This window comes from Motacilla alba, chromosome 1, assembly GCF_015832195.1.
Source record: "Motacilla alba alba isolate MOTALB_02 chromosome 1, Motacilla_alba_V1.0_pri, whole genome shotgun sequence".
Classification (NCBI taxonomy): domain Eukaryota; kingdom Metazoa; phylum Chordata; class Aves; order Passeriformes; family Motacillidae; genus Motacilla; species Motacilla alba.
This window is the reverse complement of record NC_052016.1, coordinates 55,157,254-55,183,202: the sequence shown is the minus strand read 5'-3', so window position 1 is coordinate 55,183,202 and position 25,949 is coordinate 55,157,254. Positions and strand designations below refer to the sequence as shown.

General features: G+C 38.1%; 1 protein-coding gene across 2 annotated transcripts in view; it reads right to left on the bottom strand.

Moving 5' to 3' along the window:
- WASF3 (WASP family member 3) overlaps nucleotides 1-25,949 on the bottom strand; it is a 65,543-nt gene that overhangs the window by 26,175 nt on the left and 13,419 nt on the right. For both annotated transcript variants that reach the window (XM_038138326.1, XM_038138317.1), the window contains exon 2: nucleotides 20,369-20,459. The gene's annotated coding sequence lies outside the window, so the exon portion shown is untranslated. The remainder of the gene's footprint in view (nucleotides 1-20,368; nucleotides 20,460-25,949) is intronic.

Genomic DNA, 25,949 nt, shown 5'->3' with positions numbered 1-25,949 from the left:
GCCTTCCACATTTATCTTCCACCAGTTTTGAGTCACACTCAGTCCCAGTTTCTTTCTAGACAAAAAATACACCATTATGTCACTATATTAAATACACTGGCATTTAGAAATCATATTCAATTTTGCAGTACAGAGGTTTAATAACTTCTCTCCCCTTCTGCTGTGGTTTAACCCCAGCCAAGAGCCAAGCCCCTCAGAGAGTTGCTCTCTCTGTCCCCTACCAGCTGGATTAGGGAGAGAATCAAGAGACTAAAAGATAGAAAACTCATAGGTTGAGATAAAGACAGTTTAATAGGGAAAGCAAAAGCAGTACATGCATGAAAATCACACCAAGGAATTAATTCACTGCTTCCCACAGGCAGGCAGTGTTCAGCCATCTCCAGAAGAGCAGGGCTCCGTCACACAATGGTGACTTGGGAAGTCGAAGTACTGCACCATCACTCCAAACATCCCCTCTTCCTCCTCCTTCTTCTCCTCACTTTATACACTGAGCATGATGTCACATGGTCTGGAATACTCCCATGATCATTTTGGGTCATCTGTCCCAGCTGTGTCTCTTCCCAAATATCCCAAACACCCCAGTATTCTCCTTGACAATGTCTCCTTGACAAAGTACAATAAGCAGAAAAGGCTGTGGCTCTGTGTAAGCCCTGCTGAGCAATAGCACCTCTAATTTCTTAACCCTGGGTTGAGCACAAATCTGAAACACAGCTCCCTACCAGCTCCTGTGAAAAAAAATAACTCTACCCCAGCCCAAAACAGAACACCCTCCCATCCACAAATAATTGAAAAATCTAATGCAAATAAATTATTATTTTCAAAAATTATGTCAGAGCAAGACATTGGTCCCAACCCTAGTTTGTATTTCTTTTCACTCGTTTTACCCCAGCTAAATACACAATGAAACCAAAGACTTATAGTTTGGATAAAGGGGTTCATCTTCACTGTGAGACCATCTACACCTGACAGCTGCCTTTAAACCATCAGCTGCATCAAGCACAAGAGAGGAAAGATGCAATATTGCACATATACAACTGGTTGAAGTGGAAATGCATGACACATTAGTGTCAGACCAGAAAAATCAGAGTAGTCGAAAGGGGAGAGATGAAAAACTAAGAGGGTGAGATGCTGCTTAACATCTCACTAAACCCATGAGTGCCTCACTGGACATGGATCAGATTCGACATCTGGCTGGACTGAACTCTGACTGGAGCACAAACGGACACTGCTCTCCAAACCCTCCAGGCATCAGCAACTCAATTTTCACACACATTCTGAAAGGACAGGACATCAAAAGCTTGAATTAGCTTAGATCAACCCATTAAAATTCAGATTTTGCATGCTTCCTCAGTATTCTCACTTCCCTTTCTCTACTTTCTCTCTCCCCCTCCCACAAAAACTTGCATAACAACTCCATAACAACTTGCCTTTTGTCTTAAAATTAGAAGGCGCTTATCCCAGTACTCATTGCTGTGGAGGCAAGTGTGCTATGGAAAGACTTAATCAAAGCATTTTTGCTTTTCTTTGCATGCTTCCCTTACAGCCACAGAAGTATCACTCCAGGTCAACTCAGACTGCCTTCCCCTGGACAGCAGCTGTTAAACTGCTTGCAAGAAGTCTGACACTGCCTTGGCAAGTCAGATTCTTAAAAAAATCATGTAGAGAGCAGATGTAAAGTAACAAACTTGAAAGATGACAAACACCATGTGCAATCTTTTCAAACAACAGCAGAGCACAGCTATTACAAGAGACAAGATGAATTTTTCAAATATTTGAGCTACTGGCAAAAACTTGAAGTACCAGCTGTTCCCCCAACCTGCCTTTTGTCCTTTCACATCCCCAAAAAGGCACTGCAATTTACACGAGGGCTAAAAATAACGTACCTGAATTCCATGGTTCTTTATTTTAAGTTCTTTACATATTCACTAATGCCACAAAACAAATTCCAATTCATTAAACAGCCTCCCTACTTGTGAACGTTTACTTATTACCTCTTCTCAAAGACACTGTTCAATCCCTTTCTCAAACTCTTCAGAGATTTCTTCTTCTATCCTCTAGTAAAATATGACAAAGCAGAACATTTTACCATGAAAAAGAGCTTACTATACATCAATTCTAAATTGTCCCTGAATATAGTCTATTCTTTTCAGAGAGCTTTGGAGCTTTCCATTGATGAATCTCCCAGCTCTCTATAAAAAGAGACACACCATAATTCTCTTTCTATGGAGAAGAAAAACGAGACAGACTGAATACACAGCTTGCCATGAGTAATGTACCAGATGGGATTCCATTCAGAATTAAGCACCTAAGTTTGTACGACTACATATGAGCTCAGCAGAAGCCCAGAGAGCAACCAAATCCCTGCATCTCTTGGCAGATAGAAGAATGACACGGTGCACTCAAACACCTCATGTGTAAGCTCTGATAGGCACTCACCTAAATTTCAGTGTCTGAATCTAGAACTGCATTTCACCTCATCAAAACCAGAAAAATACCATTGGTTTGCTCACATCAAGCCACACAATCAAGTTACACTACCTCCTAATCACAGTCTCCATGCCTAGGGCATTTCAACATTTAAAATTTTTACAGATAGTTAAGTTTCCCATATCTGATGTCCTAACAGTCAATTCAACACACAATTTCCATCTCTGAATGGCACCCAATTTAGTAATACTTCCCATTTTCTTGTTCAAGTTTGTAGTTCTAGATAGCCTGCCATGACCCACCTTCAAGATTCATGTATGTGCTAAACTGAAATAGAAAAGAAAGCAGAAAGGTGAAAGACCCCAAGCACCAGCTTTCAAGATGCTCTCCCATCCCCATTTTTCCCCCCATGGTGGTGCCATTATCACAGATCTCCATGTCCTCCAAAGGTTCTTCATCCTTCATGAGATGAAAGAAAATGGCTACATGGAGAATAAACACTGCTATCCCTCCTATTCTAATGGAAAGAAAAGAAATAAATATGCCTTTAATACATGCTCCATTTTGGTTTTTCCTTATCCTAAGTGACCGAGAACCTGACGTTTGTGAACCTTTCCTACTTGTCATCTCTAAATGTCATTTACTACCTGATCAGTAATGACAAACTAAAACCAAACCATAACTAGCATATATTGTGGAAATTATTGAATTCAAGATTCATCTAATGTCATTCTTCCGTACTTTTAAAAATTTTGTGCTTTTTTTCTTTTTTTTTTTTTAAACTGGCTTCATTCTAACAAGAATCTGAATCCACAATTTGTATACTGCAAAACAATACAGAATATTTAGCCATCAGTTATTGTCTCACAGTGCTCTCTAATACCACAGAATTACTTTTTATCAAAAGGCATCCAAACAAGACTAATTTTTAATAGTCTCTTCTAGCTATTCGAATTCTATCAAGTATGCAATTCCTCTCTCAGCCACATTACTGTGTAATTAGTATCAAAACAAAATATTGTTTTACTAAACCACAATCATGCTTTAAGTACCAAGTACTTTACTTTTATTAGAGCTAACCCAATCTAAGGGACATGGTATTTTTTAGCTAATATACATATTTTTTCACGTTTCACATAATTTTTAATGCAACTCTCTTGATTTTGATAGGAGTTTGGTGATGCAAGGGCAGACTTTTGATATAACTGCACAAAATCTAACATAATTCTATTTCCTAAAGATAATTAAAAATAAAGAATATTTATTATCCACAACAAACCACATCTTTCAACAACAAATGTAAAGTGAAATGCCTAGAAAATGTCCTCCTCACTACAATTTACTATATAGCCAATTCTATCACCATTGTTTTCACAGATATTCCTCGTGATTGCCAGGTCTGTGTGAAAGGGATGAGAGTCAGGCCTGGAATGAAAGGAGGTTTTTTCCTCTCAGTATCAGACCACCACTTCTCTATCTTCCTCTTGCATCATACCAATCTAAGTACTAGCAATGATGAAAAGGGCACAGAAATTCCTAAAGCTATTTTGTTTCTTTAATAGAGCTCTTCAATGTCTCTTGCAATGAGCCGTTTCCGAAGGTTCACCAACTTGGACAGTTGTTTTGTTTTCTTTTCTTTATTTGGCAGAGTTTTTGTCTGTGCTGAGATCTTCAGGGCAGATTTTATGGTCCAGTGATATTATGAAGGAAATCAAGGCATTAAGTAATGACAAGAGAAAGGACAACAGGAGAAGGGACGGCAATTAGTTCTGCTTATCTGCAATCTAAAATTGTATGGATGTACATTTTCCTAGTCATCCCTTCATACCTCCAAAAGACCTGTAAGAAGGAGAACAATTGCTACCTCTATTATCAGAGTGGGCCTGCAACACAAAAGTTTGCAGAACCATTAAAAGGTGAAGGCATTAATTCAGGAATTTCTATTAATTAAAACGTTGGGAGAGAAAAAAGTGAATAGATCTTCACAGCAGTGAGTATTTACAGTACTTTACATTTAGTTCTCAGTATTTCAGATTAACCATAAACATGCACAGAAAAGATAACATTCACAAATACAGGAAAAGAGGCCCTGAGGATGATTCAACCTAAAATTAAGTAGCTGTTCTTTCCTTGACACTACAGACTGTAATACAAAAGGCTTTAAAATAATATCAATAACTATGATGTCAGAAATTGGCTTATTTTCTCTTCCAGGAGAAGAAGAAAGATCCAGCTTCCAGGATGAGTATTTTGGGGTCTTTTCCCCTTTGTTCTACAACCCCATGTTTGCAATACCTGTCCACTGTAGCTCGAGACGATCTTTGGGCACCTGCCATTCTCTGATAGTGTCAAAAGTCTCATCAACTTCTGCTTAAATACTTGTGTCTGCAGTTTACTGCCAAGTAGGAGTCCTCCAGTGAAAAAAAAGAAGACTGAGGGACCACTTCAAAGTTACTGCATTAACTTTTTCCTCTCAATAGAACTGTAACATTTCAAAGCCACAATCCCCAAGAACAATTCTTCCCATTCACAATACTTTTCACAGCAGTTTCTAAGAAAATAAAAAGCTTATCATCAAGAAGTACAGACAGATTATGATGAAGTTTCATCTCCTGCTCCAAAATAAGGGATCACATACATCTCACCCAATTAAATGGTTTCATCATTGTTCAAGGGAGAAATAAAGGTATTTCTCACTTTCTGCTAATGAAGCTACTTAACTAAAGGTTAACAGTGGTTTATCTCAATTTCCAAGTAGGTAACTTTTCAAGCCCAACTGCAACATACCTATGTAATACAGAATATATCTCCTGTATTAAGTTCTCACTGTTCAAATTAATGGACTTTGTCATTTATACTCACAGCATTTTTTCCACTGCCCAGTATCCAAAAATCTTTGCCAGTAAATTGCATTGAATTTTTAACTTCTGTCACTTAAATCTTTATACTTTTTACACATGCCTTATAATTTTCATAGAAATACAGGAAAAGCATATGCACAGTATATTTGTCATGCTGAAGTATTTTTTAAACACTAATATTTACTTAATTCCATCACCCCATTTCTTCACAGAATAAGCTTTCCCCAGACCATCTATGCAGATCCCTTAAATAGTTTTACCCTCTCTTATTTTTCTCATGCTTATCTTTACTCTGAAAATGGAGATCTGAAAGCTGATATCTTGGATTGTGCCACTTTCTTCTGATTATCTTCTCCCTTAGAACAGGTTACAGCACTACAGCGGTAGTTTCAGACTTTAAGCACCTTATTTTCAAATAGCCTTCCAGAATCTGATTTCAGATTTCCATTCCTTAAAATTCTCTTGTTTGAAAGAAACACAAAACAATGCAAGAAATACATTGTGGTACCACTGAACCTGTGTGTTAAGCTTTCAAATCCAATTTCTCCTTTACTAACACATTTTAGTCTTCCTTGACACCCAGTGTTACTCAAATATCTATTCAGAAACAGATTTGCTTACCTGAAATCTAACAGAACTTCAAAGAGTACACAATACAATAGCTTGCTGCACTGAATCCAATCACTCTGCCAACATCAGATCCACCCACCCTTTTCTACTCATTCTGTTTCAGAATACAGATGATCCAGGGCACCTTCACACATGACTAAAGTCCCTCGCTTCTAAACCACAAGCTGTCCTTTCTCCAACAAAATTTTGTTCATTAAGGCAGAACACTTACATTTTATCTCAAAAGACGTAAGGATAAAGGGTAGTAAAGAAATCCAACTGAATAAACTGAAAGACATCCACAAATGGTATACTTGCTTCTGTAAAAAAGAAAAACTCAGGGTAAAAAAAATCAAGTTCATTAAGAGCATGAACTGAAAAGCATGTACAGAAGTTTTTTCCCAAATAAGTAAATTTGAATCTGTTTTAACAGAATGCTATTAACTGACACTATGCTTAATGGTAAAAGGTGGCCAGTCACATCAATACAGCTGAATGGGGAAAAAGTCGGTTTCTGCCTGTATGGGTCTAAGTCCAGCCTGACTACCATTAAATTTATTAATTGTTCTACAAAAATCACATTTTCTCTTCTGCCTTTTTTCCATAGCCACATGAATGATCTTAGCACACAGGGAGTCATGAGACGTCCCATCGTTTCTTTCCGCTGAACAAACAGTGACCAGTTTAAAGTATCAACAAAAGATGCCGACACGTTAATCTTGTTCTTAGCGTGATGGCTGCTCATCCTGCTCCTAGTCCCTTCCAGATGGCTCGGTGTGAAAGAGATGGTGGGATGGGGAACAAGGAATATTCCATGCTGTTCTGAACATCTGTTCCACTGCATTCATACATTAAAAAAAAAAACAACATAAAAACCTTACTGCCACCATCAATTTTACAATTTCAACCTAACACTGCCAGACTAACACCAAATACAGCGTAAATGTTATGCATGCACTTGAGAAAGGAAAAAACGCCTTTTTTGCTATCTTAAGAACGGACTTGTTTCAATCACAAAGTACTTACGCTGCACTGAAAACACGGTTTTCTTTCATATGACCTTTCTGTATTATACCCCAAGACTTTATTATCATCCCTTCCCCTATTCAAGCAAACAGAATTGAACTGAGTCACCATTTGTTTCCCTTTGGTTTTATTATTTGTCTTTACATCAAGGATGTAAAAGTGTCTGTTGGAGCTTGTTTAAATTTCATTTGTCCAGTTTGGTACAGCAGCTAAAAAAACTTTACTTGTGCATATAAAGAAATAGTGGTAGCCTTTTGTTTTTTAAGCAGGTTTGAAAGAAATGAAAATCTAAATACCTCACTACACTATACTGTCTACATCTCAAGTGGCATTTACCCTTTAAATACCACCTCTTTCTTGAGAAGAAGCACCCAGCCAGAGCTAGGAGAAACTCAAAACAGAAAGAGGAGGAAGCAGTGCTTTGTCCTACAACACAGGAAAGAAGACTTAGATTGATCATCCCCCCCTTTTGTATCATCTTGACATGTGCGAGCCATACGGCTGCTGAATTATTCAGCTCTTTGTACTTGGAATACCTAATGATTACATGTATGAAAATTTAGAAGTACTGAAACACTGACTGGAAGAGCAGCAGATTGTAAAATCTAATTTTGTTTTGACCTTTAGTACCCTACATGGTAACATTCAGTGAGAAGTGTAAGCCAGATGAAGTCAAAAGAAACAAAATCACAAAGCAGCAGAGAGCTAGTTATACCACCAAGCTAATTAGGTCAGGAACAGCCCTCCACTAGCAGGTCGAAATGCTTCCAGATGTCATCTGGAAACAGGCTTGGATCTTAATCAGATGTGAGCAGAGTTTGTTATGCAGGCAGATCCACACAGTTCTCACTTTCCACAGCAAAACTCAGCAGCCCAGACAGTTGAGAAAATGTCTACAGGCCACTATCTCAAAACCCAGAAGTACTCCCATGAACTGGCTAACATAAATTAAGCCTTAAATTTACTGATTTACTAATCATGGTTCAAGTAACTTGCTGTGTACTGCCACACCAGTCATTCCCACCTGTTTAGTACCTGTTAATTTTTCTAGCATAGTAATACCACAAAGCAACAAATAATAATAATAAAAAAAAGACAAAACCAAGAGAACTGCAATTGAATAAACATTAGTACTTAATTAACAATTAACCATACCACCACCTGAAGGAAATTTCTTTGTTCCCTACCCACCTACTCCAATCCAAAAACCATCATTACACACAAACCCCTTCTTCAGCTGACAATTAAAATAATAAGACAAAGCGTGGCTTTGGATACACCACTGAGAAACTACTGTAAGTACGACGCTTTCAACAGTCTCTTGAATGATGCCATTAAACACCTTACAGTGCTTACTTTGAGCCAGTTTTGGTTATCTGATGCACATTCTTTTAAGAGTTTAGAGTTATATACAGTAGCATTCTATCTACACTACAGAAATGGAAAAATTCTGTGACAAGAACCATTATCCTATGATTTCTTTACACTGCTTCAATTTGATGCTGGAAGAACTCATAACAGGATATTGAAACAACTGTAAAACAAGCCTTTTCTTAGTGTTTCAGACTTCAATAATGTACAAATAACTCCTGCAGACCATTTAAAGTACATTTGTCCCAGCCCTCCTCCTTCACAAACAGCAAGGGTTATCAGAAGCAAATGCCTTGATTATATAAAGAAAACCTAAGTTGCAGCTAGGCTTGCTGACTTACACTGATCCCATTTAACAGAGCCTTACTGGATTTAAAGTGCTCGAAATAACTGTCTGGGTCACAGTCCATGTGATAAAGGCCACCTGGTGAGGCCTCAGGAGCCCTCCTGCAGGGACAATATGCCATTCAGATCCTCCAATGACCTCAAGCTAAACCAGAAGCAAATTCAGTAATTTGTTTCTCAGAACTCCAATTAACCTTAAATTGGAAGAGAAAGTAAAAAACAGATCAAGGATTGAATTTTTTGTCAAATAATATCCATTTTATGGCAATACACAGTGTTCCCTATTTCCCATATCTAATATTCACCGCGAAAAACCTTTTAAAACAGGATTTTTCCAGGAAAAAAAAAAAAATCTGTTCTTAAACTCTTTAGATCAACTGCTGAGAGTAAAAATGTCACATGGAAGTGTTAGATTTTCACATAATTCAGTTAATCCAAAATATACAATGTCACAGAGAAGTGTCAAGTTTTCTTAATAGTTCTTTTCTGTACAAGAAACCCTCTGGATGCCATATATGCGTATACACACAAGTACACTTTGTGTACATTTATGTTCAATATATACACATGCAATTTATACATATTTATTATACATATGACCCACACAGATTGGAAGAGACCAATAATGTAGGTCAAACAGCAAAAGGAAAAGCACTTAAGATTAATGTTGAATTGCCATTATACTTTCTCTACCTCTACTCCCAACAAACCTCCTCCACTCCCAGTTCTCACCAGGCAGGAAAGACTTTAACACTGAGAAACACCTGCAATGATGCTTTTTCAGGCTACCACACTATGTATCACAATCCTTAAAATACTTTGCAGTCAAAGCAACTTCAATATCCATCTGGACAGCCACACAACAGCAGCAGAAATTTCCTGGTATGTGTCAGGAAACACATGGACAGCCTATGAAGATTTAAATTATTACAAAATAAAGCAACATCCCTGGCGTAAAGTTCAAGGTGAAGCTTTACACCCACACCACAAATTTTCCTGATTTTGACACTCCTACCAACACTTGACTTTACCTGTATATCTGAAACCTGGAAATGGCAACTAGTCTATGTGAGGGAAAACCAGATTTGTTTTGGGTGCTTTCATGGAAAAACTGAACTAAATATTTTGTGTCTGGATCCAACAGCTGAGTCTAAGTGAATTGAAAATTCCCAACTATTTTTATCCTGAGCCAAGTGTGCCATCTGTTCCCACGAAGTCCATCTTCTGGTAGCTACTGTACTACAGCATTATCACAAAGTGCCATGTGATCAAGGACTGGTGTATAAATCAAGAAAGATACTATGAGTGACAGAAAGCAACACTCAAGACAGTCATAAAAATAATTTAAAAAAAAATAACAAAGAGAAACAACACAAAAAACCAACCCACCACCCCCCAAAAAATCACCACAGAGCACAAGGAGCCTTATCAAGGTCCCCTGTTGATACAGCTTTTTGTGTTACGGTTATTTCACTCTGGGGCCTAAGGAAGGCTGAGCTCTGGTCAGTGACTTTCCCACAGTGGGGCCACATTTTATGTCTTTCCTATACATTATCTGCCTGTGCACAATAACCTGAGCACTAAGGATGCTATTTCCCTCTCCCAGCTAATCTTCCTCACTCTCCTCCACACAGTTAACATCTTCAAGTTAATCACAGAAACCATTCCTGCTTGACGCATGAGAAGTAAGCAGCGTGTAATTTTTCAGTTCATAAAACGAAATAGTAACAGTTACTGATGACAGCAGAACATCCCGTTATCAGAAGTACAAGAGCTCCCAGAACCCCACAAACAAGTAATATGGGGTCCAGCAGAAAGACAGACCATACTCCTTTTTCCTGCCCTTATCAATACTGAAGACATTTTTTCAAAACTAATTTACATGGGCAGATATGCATTAATACCTCTCACCAGAAACAGAATACTTAGAGAAATGAAACCACAGTAAAAAACTTAAATCTAAACACTCTTGATATATTTGTTATTGATACATAAGGCACACTGAGACTGTAAGTAGGTACAAAATATCACATCCTCTCTTAGTGTTTCTGCCTCCTTTGTGACAGATTCTCTCTCCTGCTAGGATCACAAATTCAGATGTCAAGGTTCTGCCCACCATTGCCTTCTTAATAATTTAACATTTAATGCTGGCCTCAGATTTTTCTTTTTTCTGCTGTTTTGAGGTTTTAGTAGCATTTTGTGTTGAGTTTTGTAGGGTGGTTTTTTTGTTTGGTTTTGTTTGGTTTTGGTGGTTTTTTTGTTGGTTTTTTTTGAGTTTTCTTGGGGGGGGGTATTAAAGCTAAAATCAGTGTCAGGCAGTACTACAAGTAACATGCTTTGATACAGTAACACTGACAAACAAAACCTCATTTTCAGCACTAAAGAGATTTCCTCCATACACATACAGTAACTCCCATTGTGAGACAAATAAGCTACTGTAAAACCATAGTGAGTCTCAGACAGAATTCAGCAGTTAGTCTTCTGTAAAAATCCCCTTTCAACACTTGAAGGCTGGAAAGAAAGTTGTGTTCCATGAAATCTGGCATTGTATCAACACATCTCCATGGAGCTGGCAGGATACAAGTGCTCCAGAAACCAGCTTCAATGAAAAAAAGCATTCTTACCACGTACAAATAATCAGTAAGGAGAGGCTTAAGCAACTTTTCCTCCTAGCTAAAAAATCATTAAATCACAGCTAAGGTTACTGGGGATGCAGAGGTTATCAATGATAACATTAAATTTTTAAAATGTGCTTTATTGCTGTATTTCAAACCAGTGCAGTAAAGTACCCCTCGTGGAACCTTTTGTCTGTCTTTCTTTAAGACATATATATAAAAATATGACTTGAAAATGTGAACTTAGCTTTATAAGGAACTATGAAATTTCAGAACCTAACACTGAGTCCTTGAAAGCATCACACTGATTTATAGTTATGTCTGTAATTCTCTTCTTTTAGTCAATGCCAAGTGTGGGTGAATGATAGGTGTGAGCTTGGAGGAAAACAGTCTTACATAGAACAATAAAAGCACAAACCATCAAAATACATGGAGTCCACAATAAAGAACGGCATGAGCCATCAGGTTTTTCACCTGTGAGCCTCTGGGGATGTTTAAAGACTTCAGAAACTGCATTAGGAAGTTGTGTGGTACAATAGGAGCATAAGCTCCTTCAGAGCCAAATAGCTGCTGGTGATGATCCTGAGTCCATCTTGCATATACTGTTTTTTGTAGAGAAACAGGAATATTTGTTCCAAACTAGTGCTCTCCCAGTCTATGGACCATCAGATGCTGACACTGTCACATATGCCCCTACAGACAATGTTTTGTTTTTACACTCATCTTAAAGAGTTCATATACTTCACATCTGGGGAATTTGCATTATAATATAATTCCTGGATCCAAACCAAACCTACAGCATAATACATCCTACAATGTTTTTCCATCATGCTTTACTTTGCTATATAAAGGCTGAAAAAGAGTACTTTTATTTTGTTTTAATTTTGTCAAGACAAGATATAAGAAGAGAGGCAAATACAGGTTAGAAAGAAAAAGAATCATCTTGGGGCTGAAAATATTTTCACAGTATTTTTTAATTATGCTTCCCTCCAATACTTACAAATGAATGTTCCATAGAAAAGGGAGGAATAAAACAAAAATATCTACAGGAGTCAGTTACCTTGATCCTCTCACTTCCTATAATGCACTCAGCCTACCAATCCTTTGTGAAGGACCTCATCTTCCTAACTAACTATCAGTCAAACACACAGCAAAATCCTGGCAATAGAGCCAACTCAGACCCACTGAAAGAGGAACAGACTGCCTAAACCTAGCAAGGCTGCAACTGCCAAGGAGCATCACCAAACCTATTTCAGTAAGGTTACCCAATACCTGCACTCCTACAGTATCTGTACACCCTGACATTAAATTTACTCTCCAAACATGAGAAAGATAACAAGCAGCATCTCATTTACACTGCTGAGAGGCACTAGAGCCACTTGTGCACTGGTCAGCATCATCAAGGCCTGTAGAAGGATCAGAAATTGGACCTAGATCACATCAATACTAAGCAACAAATGTTTCAACCACAAAATGAATTATTTTTCCTTCTCAGAACAAAAACCCAGTCATTGCCTTAAGATCCGCTCCACTCAAAATTGCGCTTTTTAAGACAGCTGTAAGCCAACCACTCCTTGATTTAATTAAATGGATTCCTTTTCCCATTCCTGTTTCAACATTTGTGCTATTATAGCTGATGCTCTTGGCTGAGCTGCTTCTCATGCTGGAATCAGATTGGAAGTCAGCAAAAATCTAATCCAGGGAAAAGATGTCAAAGTAGTTTATGGAATTACTACCCTTATATCTGAGAGCATGGAAGTGATAGTGAAAGCACTCAATCTACTTCAGAACAAAAGAAAAAAAAACCAAAAAACCAAAAACCAAAGCAATTCAAGCTGAACTCCCATTTCATACTCAGTTACAGTGTTCAGGTGTGTTGGAACAGCAACCTAAGCACAAGCGACTAGATAAAGACTGAAAGACTAGCAACTGCTTCCTACAAGAAACGGCACCAATATTGTCACATTAAAATAATTTTACTTGAGTCATGGAATATGCTGAGTTGGAAAGGAGACATGAGGATAGTCCAGTCCAGCTCCGGACCACACAGGGCAACCCCAAAGTTAATCCAGGTACTTAAGAGTGTTGTCCAAATGCTTCTTGAACTCTGACAAGTTTGGGGTTACGACCACTTTCCTGCAGAGCTTGTTCCAGTGCTTGACCACAAGCCTCAGTGAAAAACTTTTCCCTAACATCCAGTCTAAACTTTCCTGATGCAGCTTTATGTCATTCTCTTGCATCTTATCACTGGACACCTGACACAGGCTGGATCAGCACCTCCCTTTGCACCTCCCTCACAAGGAAGCTGTAGACAGAATAAGGTACCCTCTTCCCAAAGATTACACATAGAACCCCTCAGCTGCTACTCAGAAGTTGTTCTCTCTAGTCCCAGTCCATCTTATTAGTAGGAACACACCAATGACACTAAAGAGCTCGGAACTCCTGTAATTTTCAGGAACTTTCTGCTGACACATTCCCCAAAAATCTCATAGGCATCCCAGCAAACTTTGAGTAGGCCAACAAAAAATTTACTGAACAGAAGAAAAACAGATATCCCACGTGTGCATTACAAATTCTGCTTATCATGTTAGCCACATAAGTCATTTATGTCTGTATCCTTATCATCTCTTTGTGAAAAACATGCTTTTAGTGAATGCTAATCTGGTATACATTGATTTCTGTGGTTTGTTTATAAAAAGAAACAAGCAGCATATATTTATAAATATTTAAGACCAAATTTATTTTTAAAGAATGAAATATTAAATATGTACTTTTTAAAATAAATACACAGTACTCTGAAACAGAAGCGTGGATAACAACAAGACAAAAATTAGTATCCTCTTCTCAGGAACAAAAAGTCACTTATCTGATGAAAGGTACCATCACATCTCAAGAAAAGTAGTTGCCCTTAACTCCTGGTAAATTGTGAAGGTCCCTTTTTTCTTTCCAAGAGACTAAGACAGAATCAAGGACAAACTATTAAAAAATTAAGGAACAATTCTTTCTATGTTTTCAATCTAAAATCCAAATGTAATCCAAATTGATCTTGTAATTTATAGAGAACAGAATATTTCTTTACCTGTTTACCATTAATCACTAGTCATAAAATGCAAACAGGCAGACTGCATGTTGAACTGATCACATTCGTATTTCCCAAATGCATCTATCAGCATCCCACAGCCAAACACCTGAAGCCATTCAGTTTTATCACTGATGATAAGATGCCCTGCCCGCCCATATTTTAGAGCCACAGTCCAATCTTCTCCTCCTTTATAGGAGTCCTGCTGCTAGTGCTTTATCTCCTCCTTCACATCCAGCACTGCTGCTTTGTGCATATTTGCCACTCCAGTTGCCGACACAGCAACCAAGATTTGTGTCCTTCACGTGCCCTACAGCCGCTTTCCTCTACTCACCTGGACTCTGCTCTCCACACCTCACTTCTGCAATGCCATGTCTCACTGTTTCTTTGGAAGTTGCCAGCTGGTCCAACAAGCACTGGAGGCATTGGTAGCTAAGAGGAGAGATACAAACTAATTTTTTTACTTCCCTTTCGCCCCTGAAGTTTTACAATCCAGTGTTTGCCCTATTTGGTACAAAACACTTTTTTTTTTTTTAATTACTGAAACTGTTTACTATTCAGAGACAGATTTTAAAAACTGTTTCTTACTCTCTGAAGAAAGAGTCCAGTAACTAAAAGAATGGGATGGGGTAGCCGCTCCTCCCCTTTTCCTATCCACTCCCCAGAGATACTGCAAACTCCCCTCCCACTGTCGGTGCAAAACATCCTGTTTAGAAGCTGTGTTCTTATTTGAAGATGAAAACTCTTCCAACACACCCCATAGCATGTCAACTATTTCCACAAATCCTCAGAAGTAAATGCTGCTTCTTCCCCCACAATAAGGAAAATGCACCTAGCTTACTAAATGCTGACAGATTACAGACTAGTCAGCTATCTGCAAAGACTCAGTGCTCTATTTTTTTATAGTATAAGGAGCCATTAATGCCTCATTTTAAACTGTTTTAATGCATAGCTGAGGCTACCTTGTAGTTGCAACGATAATTTCAGGGCAGTCTGTTTCCTCTTGAAGGCTCTTCTCAGTGGTGCCAAACAAGACAAGAGGCAATGGGCAGAAGTTCCACCTGAACGTGAGGAAGGACTTCTTTACTGTGCAGTGACTGCACACTGGAACAGACTGCCCAGAGAGGGTGTGGAGTCTCCCTCACTGGAGATGTTCAAGAACCATCTGGACACAGCCCTGTGCCCTGGGATGACCTTGCTTGAGCAAGGGAGGCTGGACCAGATGACCAACTGTGATCCCATCCAACCTGACCCATTCCATGAAATCCTCATTTATTATTCAGTTTGTGTAAGCTTTAAATGTTAGTGTTTTATTTACGAGTAAAAGCATAACACTGCGATGATTATTGGTGAAGTACGCTTTAATTTTATTCCTGAATTTAAAAAAGAAAGGTCAGTCATCTAGATCCTGATGATCACAGCAGTCTCTTGTAAAACTTAAAGAAAGCAGTTGGAAATCAATTAGGGCACCTATTTCCAAAGAAAGAAAAACCTAACTGATTATTTTCACCCCTCTAGTTCCACAGTGGTTGGTAGTGAACTTTGCCATGAGTTTGCCTCAAAATATTTTGCATACTGGATCCAAACACTTTCATTATTTCCTATCATTAAATTGCTTTGAACAAAAAGATTTACTAGATATTCATTCTTAACACTAGTAAGTAGATTTTGAACCTAAACATGTTGAAGTGAAAACAATAGGGGCGAGGGGGAATTAAATCCTGGCATGTTAATATTCAGGAAGCTCTTGTTTTTCTTTAAATATACAACAGAAACAAAGATGCTGAATTCAGAAGTGAACCTACTCTAAACTGGCCTGCCTCACAGCAATGCTGTTGCTGTTATATTAGTGATAAAAATCTTTTCCTGTGAAATGCAATTACTAGTTTAAAACCCATTGAGCTGATGAGATCCCCCAATTCAAGAGGAATAGATTTCTTAACTACAGCTGTGACCAGCTGGCTGCTGAACAGAAAAAGGACTGCTATTGCCATCTCTGTGATGAGGCTCCAGGGGCAATGCTGCGGCTGTTGGCACCCTTCCTGAGGCTGAGAATCACATCAAACCAAGCAAGACCCATTGTGACTGGAGACCAGTTTGTTTTTATGGACTGACAAGGTGACTGTAGGCACAAACACATTGACTCCAACTCTCAAAGACTGTAATTTAAAGTTATCTGTGATTACATGGAACTTCCATACACCCTACCAAATTATGTAACAAACCTATCAATACTTACATTGCTCTTAACTACACTTTAAAATAATCAGTGTAATCTACATAGACTACAAGCACATATGGAAAAAATCAAGCCATTAGAGACTAATCTACACACAGTTCAAGAAGTAATTTAACTACATCAGTTAAATTTAGAAGCTGATTTATTTAATCATTGCACAGGCAACCAAGATTTAAACCTCATCTTCAAGCAGATCCCTGTGCACTAGCTGCATAATTCAGAGGGAAGTTATTATGATGCCAATCACAGAAAAGTTCAGAGACGAGGCCAATGACTGCATTTATTTGGAGAAGTGAAAATTTCCCAGTCTCACACAGCGATAACAAAGAATATTTCTATATGTGATGAGCATGCTAAGGCTCTCACAGTGCAGACACCAGTTTTAATAGACAAAGAGAAGAAATTTGCTAACATCACACCCATTTTGCCAGGCTGTAATTTAATCCAACTCCATGCAGTCAAGTCCAAAATGTAAATAAGTGCATATTGAAAAGAGTTTAACCCCAGATAGGCAAGTGCTAAGCAGAAATATTCAGCCGCTCCTAACATCAAAACCGGATAGAAAACAAGAAAAATAAGCTCATCAAAAATGCATGTACCTGAAGATGGAAATCTGTGATCACTTCTCAATCATGTTTTAAGTTAGTCTTTCCCAAAACCAGTTCCACCTCATTTTGGCTTTACCATTTGCAATGCAAGAATTCTGCAAGACTTTCACCTTTCTCATAGGTCTTTTTCTATCCATGGGAGACCATTGGGAAAACACTGTCCAGCTACTCTGCCCATCCACCGCTATGCAATTAGTGATCCACAGTTTTTGGCTGGTCAAGTAGTCAAAAAACCCTCCACCATTCTCCAGAGACTATTTCTCTTCTGCCCAACCTACTTTTCACACTCAGTCTGCCTCATTCTGAAAAGCCTCTTTCTTTCAGGGGACTATTCTTAAGGGTTTGTTTTAAATCAAACATTTAAGTTACTAAATAATTGTGTAATTTAGCAGCCATGAAGGTTAAAGGATACAGATTACACGACTGAAAAGTCAGACAGTACAGGCAAAAGTCTTGGCACATAAATTTGGTTTAACCCCGACTGAAAATATCCAAGCTGCTTTCCCCATAAAAGTATTTCTAAAGACTGGAGTATTATCCACACAGCAATCACAAACATAATTTTAACATCTTTTTTTGAAGCATGTAACTGAATACACAGTAATTTTGTCTGCCAAAGTAAGTGTAAAGATATATTTCTTAGAATTTCTTGTATGTGATGATAAAAGAATTCTTCTGGTAGTCTACTGAATTGACAGCTGGGGCTAGTAAGCATCAGAGGCTGTGTTCAAGCTCTGCATCTAGTATTTCATTCCTCACTGCATGCTCTGTAACTTTCTTTGTGGAAGACACTTTTGTACTGTAGTGTTGTAGGTTTAATATAATATTTAATATAGTGTTTTTATCAACCTGACGACTTTTGGGGGCATTTACATTGGCAAAACACAGTAGGAAATCCAAAGAAGCAAGACAAGACACAACTGTAATCCAAGTGACAAAATGAGTGACTTAATTTCAAATTCAAATGCCTTACTACATATGCAGGTGAATTAAGCTATTTAAAATTTTAAATATGACTTGCAAGTGAAATTTTTTAATAGAAATTTCAAAAGAAAATATATTACATTTCTGCAGAAATCAACTATTATTTTAAGTACAAGTTTCTCATTTTATTGATCAGGTAGTTTCCAAACTATGTCCAATCTGAATGTTTGTGATACATGAATGATCAATGTTCAACCAAAAATTAGAATTTGTTTACTAGAATTAGGTTTTAATATTTTTTTTAAAACTTAAAGCTTGATATTTTCAAGTATGTTCAGCATTGCCTTTATACACCCATCAGTTACATTAAATTCCAGACTAGCTAAACACTTGACAAGTCAATTAAATGCTACATGAAAGCTGGGCTTAAACAGCAGAAAGAAACAGAAAATACCTGAGAAAACTACACTAAGTATGAACAGCAAATAGCTCAAAATAATTTTTGAAGTTTTATTGATAAATATAACCTAGGTAAAATATTCCAAAACGAAGGCTCTTATTCCCATAGTAACTAATTTCTATAGCTCCCCGTAAATAAAAGTGATGATGTTTCCATGCCGCATGAAACGCAACTGAAATGTAACAGTGCTGTAACATTCACTGCTTTATTAAATAATAAGCAATATGCTAATCTGATAATCTAGTAATGAAGCATATTTTCAATTTTGGATATGTCTATTTGGTTTACCCTTTTTTTTTCTACACACTATTTACCTTACCTGACACACTTCCTCCTCTTTTGACATTTACAGCAAGAGATCTTTTTTCCAAAAAATTTCAGAATATAATCATTGATTTACCTTTCCATTTAATGGGTAACGCAAGACAGGTAAAGGGGGAAAGAGTGGGTTTTCTTTCGCCCTTCTCCTTCAAAAGTTACCATAACCCTCCCACTTCTGTGTGCATCATATTGCTTCCTTATTTCTTCATTCTGTGAAACAGTTTCCGACTTGAAATTGTGAATGCATACATTTTCCAGAATTCTTCTTTTTCCTAACTTAAAGTGCAATCTTTTTCAGAACGTATATGCTGAAAAGCATCTTGAGTACCATCAAGCATACCCTCAGAACTCAAAACTGAATGAAGCATAACTGAATTTAAGCTGAGCAGGAAAGTGTGGCAAAGAATCATAGGCAGGGTTATAGACCGAGACAGCTCGAGGACACAGGAGAACAGTATCCTAAACAAGTCTCCTAAAGCACTGCTGCATACTTTACTGTTTCTCAGAGACCTTGAAGCAAGGCTGGCTGTGGTTTCTGGCAAAGGCAGCCCTGTGGTGTGCAATGCAGGAAGAAAACAGTCTCTACTACAGGTAGCTAATACTACTTTTAACCTCACCCTGTCAGAAGGAAGAACAATAAATCTGCTCTTCAGCTTCTTCCCCTGCTCAAAAACCTTCTCACTCCCACTGCAGACACCAACAAGCTGCAGCTCCCTGTAAATACACACTTGCACACATTTATCAGCTTTACTTATTGTAACAAAATTGTCTGCACCTTGCCAGCAGTCCTTCATTAGCACCCCCAGGTGTGTCCCACCTCTTACGTCACACAGTGAGGAAAGCACTACTCTTCCAGCAACACCCACAGACAATCCTTACCTAAAGGTCCCTGCTGTTGAGTGTGGCAGCTGAGACAAACTGGGGGCAGGGAAATATTTCCCCACACAGCTAGTTTAATATCAATAAATACAAATCTTTTATTATCCGTTGCACTTTGATGCCAACAAACATTCAACTTCAGCAGATTTAGTTTAAATCTCTTAGACAATACATCAACAAAGTACAGATTATACAGGGTAAAAGTAATTAACAGATGCAAATTTATAAATCCAGCAGCTCATGAACAACCATGAATAAAGTAAATTTATTTCGGTTTCTACACAATAAGATTAGTATTTAAATGCTACCAGTCTCTTGGGTGAGCAACGCTTTTGCCATTTGTTTCAGGGCCTAAAACAGCACATCTTCAATATCACAAAAATATAAACCTCCTTTCCAAGGCTAACTCAAAACCTTCTGGACAAGTTTCCAAAATTCATCGCTGGTCTTCAGTTTGAGGGACTTATCACAGTCATCCAAGCTACTCGTAATAGATTCACACAAATGCAGGGACTTATCACAATCATCCAAGCTATTCATAATAGATTCACACAAATGCAAAGTGACAAGGAACGTTCAGCAAGAGCTCTCTTGAACAACTTACCATTTAAAAAGGAGCGTGGAATATCCGTACTGTTTACGCCTTTGAGGAGACAGCTGTTCTCTAACTTCCTGGCACACTCAGGTGGCTTTTTCTGCAAACAAAGACAAATCTAACTTAGTCTTTCAGTAACAGAATAATTAAAAGTATGCATTAAAAGTGGGGCTCAGTTCAGTAATCAGCTAAAAAAAAAACTTAATAAAATATGCATGAGTAAAATCCAGACAGTTTTAACCATTTTGTGCTAAATATTTCATGATACAGCTTAATTTTTTTCAAGGTAACAAAATAGCTTGTGTTATTTTATAATCAATTTTTAAATAGAAATATCAGCAGAGAAAGTAACATTTACCCACTTGATGACTGCGGGGATGGAAAAATGATGTAACAGCCTACAGTAATGCACAATAAAACAGCAGTCTTAAATCCCCCTGAGATTCTTCACAGCAAATTAAATATTACTGAACAGAAACCCACTAAAACAGACTAAAAAAAAGCAATGAGAATCTCTTGCAAAAATTAAGAAGTGAGATGTTTCCATGAAAATATTACAGCTCCTAGCATCAAGAGAACGCTGTGACTTATAGATTAGCATTTAGTCATACACTGAATTTCTATAAATTAAGGGTTTTTGCAGTTGAGATATAAATGCCCTTTCTGCAAGAACTATATAAAAATTATCTCTAAAACAGATCACTTGCTTAGAGGAGGCTGATACTATTACCAGAATTTTAAAGAGGTGCTACTATGCATTTTTTTGCCTAAATATTTTAGACAATTAAAATTTACAAGAGGAAAAACACTTGTTTATCTCAAGGACACAATTATAAACTGTGATGTATAAGAAAGACAAAGCATCTAGAAGAGCAAAACACTGTTAAAGACCACACAAATTTCTCAAAGGCAAGACAGCAGTGTCCTGCTTGCTCACTGTCACCACCTGCCTTGCTCACATTCCTTCATCCTCCCTCAGAACACCACAGCTTTAAGGTGCCCAGACCCTGACTTGACTAACCACTGGTGCAGTAACCACCTATTCCAAATGAAATATTGTCCTCTAGTTAACTTGCTCGCAAACAGTACCAGTTGGCCAAGTTCTTGGTCCTCACTTAAGTGTTTATGCGCTTAGAGAAAAATTAAAGAGACATATTATAAAGACTCACATACAATTCCTTCATGTTCTCATTACCAGGACAGATGTACTATATGGGGAAAGTTATTTGCCTAAGTTAACATAAGATGGATGTGCACCTGCTGAAGGGATTCCAGGAGGGACACAATGACTATTAAGAGGGGCTAGAGCACCTTGTCCTACAAAGACAGGATCCTGGATGAGAGAAGGCTCCAGGAAGATCTTACAGCAACTTCCAGTACCAAGATGAGACCAACAAGAGAGCTAGAGATGGACTTTTCACAAGGATTTGTAACGAAAAGACAAGAGGGAATGGCTTTAAACTGAAAGAGGGTATGTTTAGGTTATATATTGGAAAGAAATTCTTCACTGTGAGGGTAGGGACACACTGGAACAGGTTGCCCAGAGAAGTTATGGAAGTGTTCAAGGCCAGCTTGGATGGGGCTTTGAGCAGCCTGGCCTAGTGGAAAGTGTTCTGCCCATGGCAATGGCATTGGAACTAGATGTTCTTTACAACTCCTTCCAACGCAGGCCTTTCTGTGATTCTGTAAGAGACTTCAACCAGCAGTGATTTAAGTATGCCTGTGGCTCAGGGAACAGTAAACCTGCTTTAGAGCAAACAGCACTACATTAGCAACACTACGGAACAGACATGATAGAGCACTCATAGTACAAGGTGACTGGAACTATATAGATCTTAAGCCCTCTAGTACTACCAGGGTGTCTGAGAATGTATTTACACTATTAAATAATGTATTACATTATCCTCAGCAGCAAAGGAACTTTAGGAAGTTCTCAGTTCCCCACATGAGCGACACGTTTTTGTCCACATGCTGCAGTTTACTTCCATCATTTACATTTACACACTGTCTGCAGTGCTGCACTACATAAATAGGATCCCTGAATCCATTCTGTGATGAAAGAACGCTTCACTCAGATCAACAGTATAGAACCTATAAAGGGATGGAAAGGAATCTGAAAGATTCTTGAAGACACAAAGACAAATCTCAGCTTTCACAGTGAAAATCAAATCAACTATCTTGACGTGTATTTCAGTATAACTCCTTACCTGGTTAAATAAAAACATCAGGACATGGTCAATGTCAAGCAGTTTTAGATTTTTTTTTTTTTTTTGCAATCTGATTTTTTTTTTTTTTTTTTAAGTAGAATATTGAAAAAGGCCCAGGATAAGCCAGAGACAAAATGTTGGACTCCCTATGTGTTCCACATTTAAGATACATAGCTATGATGAAAACACAGGATGTAGGAAGGAGAATATGTTTTGGTACACCACTAACAGTCCAGCAATACCAATCTACTGCCCGACTGTGAAAACACACACATTCCCTTTTGAATGGATTCTTTCTTTCCCATGAAATCCCCAAGAGGGAAAAAAAAAAAAAAACAAAAACAAAACAACAAAAGCATTATAAAAATATTCTTACTCATTATCAGGAACATCACTGACTCCTCTGCCAAGTGTCCCATTAGACACATTCACTGACTCAATTACAGAAAGTACTAAACAGTTTCAACAGCATAAGAATTTAAACATGCAGAATATGTAACACTGACTTCTGGTAAGAAATTTATATCCAGCTGAATTTTGTTTAAAATCGATGTTTTAAAGCTTTCTAAACAAAACTCCTAGAAATGAGGATATTATAGGCAAGCAATTTGAAGAACAAGCTATATGGCACACAGAGGATTACTTCAGAAATCCACAGGAAAAAACCATAAAGGATTTAATGCAAGACATAACTTTTACACAGATTGAGGATTAAAAGTATCCAAATGGCAGGTCATCATGAAAATGGTGAAAAAATGATTTTATTTTGAAGTTTGCTTTCTGGGGTAGGGGGAGGGTTTTTAAAATATGTTTTCATATATGGAGACCCAAAGTTTACCACTATACTCTGAATTCAAGCAACTGCATTACCAATGCATACACACAAAAAAGGAAGTGGTTTGAAACTTCAGTACTGGTTTGCCTTGTTAAATTTGTGCATGTATTCAATCTTAAAAGTATGAAATTCAATCTTAGAAACTACTCTAACTCTGCAATGCACATTTGGAAAATCCAGAGAGGTTCTGAAGTCTTCAGAGAGTAGAACTACTCATCAATTTGTGGTTAGGTCCCCCTTGATCTTATGTACTTCTACAGTGAGACAGGGGCTTTTCTGTAGAAGAGCCATACAATCACTTACTTACAACTGAGGGGCCTCTCAGCAGCACATCTTAAGCAGCTTTCATAAGATTGATCAAGACAACTCAAAAGTTTCTTCTCTTTAAACTAGACTATCTTTAAATCTCCAAACTAGATTGCTCCATATCCCAGTCTTAACTTCAAGCACAGAACAGGAGCAGCATAAAGACATGGCAATTCATGTTTTCCAGGTGGTCTTTAAAGATTCACTTGCTGTTGTCTCATCCATGAGCTTCTGCAGCATCCAAAAATGCAAAATTACGTGGGATAAACACTGCACTTGGAGTGCAGAGAATAAGCTGCCCTTTGACAAGCCCTCAGGGGATACTTTCCCACTCTGCATCTTCTTGGGAACCACTCTGACAGTCAGACTTAGTCACCACACCCAGTGTGTCCTTTGCCACCAATTCCTTCCAAGGAACAAACAAGATCAAGTTCTTGAAATTTTGCTTCAGATCACAGGCAAATAAAGTAAAAAATCCAATCTGTGTGGAGTACCTGGTGTTTCTTTTATTCCATTTCACCCACTGGATTATGGTACAAATATTCACTACTTGACTGAGTATAGCAGTCCTTCAGTACTGGACAGAGGAACCCATCAAAACAGCAGGCTTGCAAAATCCTAAGCATCCTGTGGAATTTATCTGAGGTTAAACACTTGATCTTCAGAAATCTACAAAAGCCAGCCCATCAAGCCTTCAAGCCAGGTGGTAACAGCAGTGGCTTGTCAGATGTTCTTCACTGGTAAGAAGCAGGACCATCCCTACATCTGTCACCTCTTTGGTGTCTCAACAGGAGGCCTGCCCAGGACTACACTCTCTTCTATGGTCAGCACTGACTCTTTACTGCAAATGAAGCTAAACAAAGATTATACCACAAATTACTAGTACCAACCACAAGAGACAGGAAGTAGCTCTCTGTCTTTGATCCAAAAAGAGAGGGTTCTTCCACCACCAGGAAAGAAAAAAGGCCAGTATCTCTGAAAAGGAGCAGATTTCAGATGGGATAGCAATATCAAAATGTTTTCAAATACTTGAAAAGGTTTGCTGGCAGCATTCACTATCCCTAAATTCTTCACAGATAACAACCATTATTCACAGTACAAGTCAGCCTGCTCCTTCTCCCAATACAGCCCTTCACTCTTCTCCAGAAGGTCAGAGTACACATCTTTGCAGAATAGCAAAAAACTCCCTCCTAGCTCCACTCCTAGCCTGTAGAGATGTCTCCCTAATGCTTCACAAAAGGAATGCTGATGCCTTTACTCAAGTGGATCCCCACTCTCATGTAACAACACAAAAATGGGTCATCCTCAGCACACAGCATCTCTAATTTCAGTTGTTACCCACCCAGCATTACATAGCACAGTTTTTCAATTACTAATAATTAAAAATATGTTTCTTGAAATAGAAAGGTCCTTTAAACTGTACTTTCTGGAGCATTCAACCTCACTTCTTGTTGCTAGCAGGCACTGCTAAAAAGCATGAACATCTAGACAGATGCTTTGTGTAAGTACTCCAGACAGAAAGCCTGTGGGTTCATTAAGGGAATTAGTCCAAGGCTAGGTGATGTGACTTTCAAGTTAAATGCTTCATTAAAGTACCTGAATTTGGTGAAAAAATCAATCCAAAAATATTGTCAGGTCATTAACAGCCAACATTCAAATCGAATACCAGATTTCATCTTGTGCTGAACAAAACTTAGTATTTTCTTCACTCATACATCTCCAGAAATAGTAGAGGGTCGTGCAGGTTGTACTCTACAGTTTCATAATGTTAGAGAAAAGTGTCAGAGTAAGGGAAGCATGAATCAGCACAGGCCACAGAACGAACCCTGCTGAAAAGCATTAGCCAAAAATACTATATATACACACACATAAACCACAAATGAGACACCTCAAGATTGAGAAATGAAATCTAGTAGGTTTCAGAATCTCCAGGAAAAAAAGAGAAATTAAACAGAACTGATGTGGTTTTTAAAAAGCAGAAAAAACACCACACCAATAAAGAAGTGCAACAGGGAAGGAGGCAGCACCAAGGCCCTACTAAACAACTCAGCACTGCTGTAGCTGACAGCCAACTTCAATTCCATGGAATCAGAATTATGCAGATGGTCACAGCCTGGATCAAGCAAGCAGCTGCTCTCTCTAGCACACCCCATTCATAGCCAAGACATATTTTTCATCTGGATCTAGCTGAAAGCAACAACTCACATCACTCCATGGCTAATTCCCCCACAGCTTGGTGGTG